Genomic DNA, 4,925 nt, shown 5'->3' with positions numbered 1-4,925 from the left:
CAAGATGGGGACACTATTCTTGACAAGGTCCTCATGCTGTAACCACAGCTTTCCCAAGGTGATGATGGCTTGTCCTCTGATCACAGAGGGCATGACTCGCATGAACCTGAAAGAGGGACTAGAAGGTGGGCATAGGCAGGAATGTTCTCAACAACATCATCTTATGTGACCTCTGTGTCCACTACACAGCCCCAACAAACAAGTACATCCCCAACATCCTCACACATCTGAAGGACCTGAACACTTTCTTCCAGAAGCAGACACTACTTTTGTTCACCCGACCCCTGCAGGAGGACTTGGTGAAGTGAAAGTGTTGCCTGTTCCTCTGTTTCATCAGCACACTAGTAGACCTGAACCCAGAGGTCACCAGCACCAGGGCAGTCTGTCTGGCCCATTGCTCCTGAAGAGGAACCCAAACATATTTTTCCAGCACCTCATTGAGTGCATTTTCCTCTTCAATAACTTTGAGAAACACAAAATTTTCACTAGGCTCCCCCAGGTGGAGAGAGAGAAGTGGCTATTCTCCCTGAAGGGGAATATGGACAAGGAAAAGTAGATGAAAATCTACAAGTTTCTCCCGGAACACTACTTCATGGATGAGCAGGGGTCCAACATCACTTCCAGAATCTTCAGCTACATCCTGGCATACTTCACTGACAGTGACCTCCTGTGGACACAGAAGAAAGTAAACTCTTCTCAGACACGTTTGAGGTGTTCAGTTTGAAGGAGATCAGGTTGCATGCATTGAAGGCTAAACCAGACAAGGACCAGCTTGTGGAGGAGGAGGACCTGGCCCAAGCCAAAGTGTTCATGTAGGAGGTGCAGAAGGAGCTTGTCTTAAGTTCAAAGGAGGAATTTCCTAGAAAGTATTATTCCAATTATCATCTCCCTGAAGTCTGCCCTAGAGAAAAACAAGATCCCAGCTCTTTGAGAACTCATGCAGTACCTCAGGGAGGCAATGTGGGATTACTGAGATGAAATCAAGGGCTTTTTTTTTTTACAGTTGACAAGCAGCTGGTCATAAAACTTGAGTAGGATACCAGGCGCTACTAAGAGCAGCTGACTTAGGAGTAGGAGCTGGGGAGGTAGGAAGCCGCAGACAGGGTGGCCTCAGGTTCCAAGGAGGCACAGGTCAGGTAGGTTGTTCCAAGTTTGGAAACAATGTCAACTCCTGCTGGCCAAGAAAGACTCCATGGTCACTGCTGTGGATCATCCGTCCACATCCAGGGCCCATGCTACCCACGTGACTGCATTTCTGTTCCTGGTGCCCAAAGACAGGCTCATGTCAGTGAGCACCAACATCATCCTGAATTCCTTCAAGAAATTTGGGGAGTTATGCAGCTGGTCTTGTGGCTAGGGAGTAGAGCTATAAACCTTCGACATGTGTCCTGAGAGCCTGGGTAAGCTGGGCAATGTGACTCCTTAAAGGGCTTAGAGATGGAGTCCGGAGGAGCTATTGACCTCGAAAGGAAGCGAGGGATCAGGACCCCTGGGTGGACCATCCAGAATGTCATTTTCTGAGAGGAAATCAGCTATGTCTCTCACTGGGGTCCATCTTTTTCCCCCAGAGGCCAGACCCTCCCAACCTGGTCCAATAGGCTTACCCTGGGAAGTCAGAGGCAGACAAAACCTGGGGACAACATTCTGTGTCTGTCACTGCCTGACTTGCAGACCAAACAGCCATCCCAGACTTCCCAGTGGAATGTGACAGTCCCCAGGAGGTTGGACTGTGAGGCCTGCAAGAAAAAGGCAAGTGACCACCTCTCCCTGGAAGCTTCCATCAGGAGAACCAGGGCCACCTATCTGTTTACCTGTGTGGCTGGTCAATACCTAGTTTGGAACTGTAAGATATAAGATACTAGAGAAATGCCTCATGCATTTAATACAAATTTAAATATTTGAAAATTATTTGGCTTATTCTATTAAGTTCTATTCTGATCCTAATCCTGAGCTTTCTCTTCTGTAAATCCAGCTTTTGGTAGCTGTACCTAGCTTTCTATATCTGATGTTAAAATCCTACGTATAATATATTTCTGCATCTCCTGCATTGCAGGCAGATTCTTTATACATTGACCCATCTAGGAAGCCCTAATATTTTTCTAATGTTATTTATATTTTGCAAACTTTTTGAAGTTTGTTCAAGTAAATAAAGGTGGTTGTTGTTTGGTCACTAAGTTGTGTCCAACTCTTTAAAACTCCATGAACTACAGCACTCCAGGCTTCCCTCTCCTTCACTATCTCTAGAGTTTGCTCAGATATATGTCCATTGAGTCCGTGATGCCATCCAATTATCTCATCTTCTATTGCCCAATGAGTGTGCTCTTTGCATCAGGTGGCCAAACTATTGGAGCTTCAGCTTCAAATGAAGCTTCAGCATCAGTCCTTCTAATGAATATTCAGGGTTGATTTCTTTTAGGATTGACTGGTTTGATATCCTTGCTGTCCAAGGGATTCCCAAGAATCTTCTCCAGTACCACAATTCACAACCATTATTTCTTTGAATTGATTAAGTTTAAGCATGAAAAACGGAGAAGGCAATGGCACCCCACTCCAGTACTCTTGCCTGGAAAATCCCTTAGAGGGAGGAGCCTGGTAGGCTGCAGTCCATGGGGTCGCGAAGAGTCGGACAGGACTGAGCGACTTTACTTTCACTTTTCACTTTCATGCATTGGAGAAGGAAATGGCAACCCACTCCAGTATTCTTGCCTGGAGAATTCCAGGGACGGGGGAGCCTGGTGGGCTGCCGTCTATGGGGTCGCACAGTGTCGGACACGACTGAAGTGACTTAGCAGCAGCAGCAGCAAGCGTGAAAAAAAAAACAAAAAAAGTCCAAAGTTTACATGGCAGAAAACTGATTCTCAGCTTTATTTGAATGCACAAGCTAGATAAGTTTCTGTGGTTAAAATTCAACCCTGATTAATAAAATTTGATTAGGTCAGTTCAGTCGCTCAGTCCTGTCCGACTCTTTGCGACCCCATGAATCACAGCACGCCAGGCCTTCCTGTCCATCACCAACTCCCGGAGTTCACTCAGATTCAAGTCCATCGAGTCAGTGATGCCATCCAGCCATCTCATCCTCTGTCATCCCTTTCTCCTCCTGCCCCCAATCCCTTCCAGCATCACAGTCTTTTCCAATGAGTCATCCTTATATTATTACTCCCTTCCCCATTCCTTCTTGCCTGGTTAGATCATCCAAAGAAGCCTAACAAATAGTCCAATAAATATTAATTCAACTCCCATAACTCAGTGTTTAGAAAAAAAAATTATACAAAATTCATTTCACTACTTATATCTTTTTAAAAATTTATCATTTTCCATACATTATTTTACATTTGAATAATCATGTACCCCAAGTTATATTTCAAATCTTTCTTACTGATGTTATTTACTTGTGTGTTCATACCTTTATTTATTCAATCATTCACTATCCAGGCACTGGAATGTCTACAAAGAATAAGACACAGCTCATGACCTAGAGGAACAGTATAATGGGAAGGGTGCCTGGCAAATGGACAACTATGATACTGAGGAAAAAAGCTAGCCCAGTTCTGTGGAATTGCAGAGAAAGGAGAATCTAACTGTACAAGATGGATTACTACATAATGGATTACTTAGGATTTAGCCCTCAAATAGGGTTTGTTTTAGATTAATATATATTTCCTAATCATCTATCTTTTCTGACATAACCAGACTTCAAATTGGCAGTTAAATGAATTGTTATTTCAGCTGTAACAAAATAATTCTGGATTCTATCTTGAAAAGTATTTTTTTTTAAACTTTATGGGAAGTGAACTAGAGGTATTAACCAAATCCTGTTTAAAATGTCAAAAGCAGGGAGTATTAAAACAATGAAATTTTCATCTTCTCTTGCTTAGTTTTCAGACGCTCTCTGCAGGAAGACCTTGATCACATCTATGTAATTAAGACACTAAAAGTTTAAAAAGAGGAAGTGGATACCATATGTTTATCTAGGAAATCACAACATTAACAAAAACAAATGAATAAACAAACAAATATTCTCATGATGAGTGAGTAAAGAGCTTGATGTTGATATGTTTTCTCCAATAGAATGCCACGTCTTATTTTACCACAAGCATTTCTATAAAACATAGTAAAGAAAAAAAAAAAAAGAGTTCAAGCCATTTTGTGGCTGCAAAAGTCAGCTTACACAGCATATTATTTCCTCGCGTCTGTTTACTCCTTCAGTTTTAGGGGTCATTAAAGAGACATAAGATGATTTTAAATTTTGGATATTAAAAGAAAACCTGAAAATATGCATAAAGCTTTAAAATTTGTTTTGTTAAACAGATTCAAGTCTTCTTGATCCATCAGTTGAGAGTCTTACATGATAAAAGATTATTGCCATTTCTTTAAAGAAAAACAAAACAAATTCTCCCCTTGTTTGGGAAAAATGTTTTCCATGTTATTGATTTTTAATTTATTGTTAGACTCAGAAACTTATTGTGACATAATATAAATTGACATAAAAAATATGGTTCACACTAGCCAGATTTTTATTCAACATTTCAAAAAATATTTCTAATTTTTACAATTCAATCACATATACTTTTTACTAGTTTTAATATTATTTCCAGATGTATCTCTAACTTTTTGTTTGATATATAAAACTGATTTTTTAAAGTTGACAGTTATTAAATCAAGGCTTAAAGCAATGAAGGTAGTCAGAAACCTTTATCCTAAAGACTTAACTTTAATTAATCAGGTCACCTATCACCTTGACAAGTGAAAAGGGCTTTCAGAGTAAAGACCCAGACTTTATAATTTTATAGAGTGATTATGAGCATGATTTTAATCTGGTGACATTTACATGGGCTAAGTTACAAGATAAAGATCATCTTTCTAAGACTCGCTGGAGTTAATTTATGGGTTTAAAAGATGATTAATAATGCTGTGACAGGAAACAA

At 40.4% G+C, this 4,925-nt stretch overlaps 1 pseudogene; it reads left to right on the top strand.

The window, feature by feature from the left end:
• Positions 1-4: 4 nt before the first annotated feature.
• LOC105002866 lies at positions 5-1,068 on the top strand (annotated as a pseudogene).
• The last annotated feature ends 3,857 nt before the right edge of the window (positions 1,069-4,925 follow it).

The sequence above is a fragment of the Bison bison genome, unplaced genomic scaffold (assembly GCF_000754665.1).
Source record: "Bison bison bison isolate TAMUID 2011002044 unplaced genomic scaffold, Bison_UMD1.0 scf7180017864458, whole genome shotgun sequence".
Taxonomy (NCBI): domain Eukaryota; kingdom Metazoa; phylum Chordata; class Mammalia; order Artiodactyla; family Bovidae; genus Bison; species Bison bison.
This window is presented reverse-complemented; position numbering and strand designations above follow the sequence as displayed.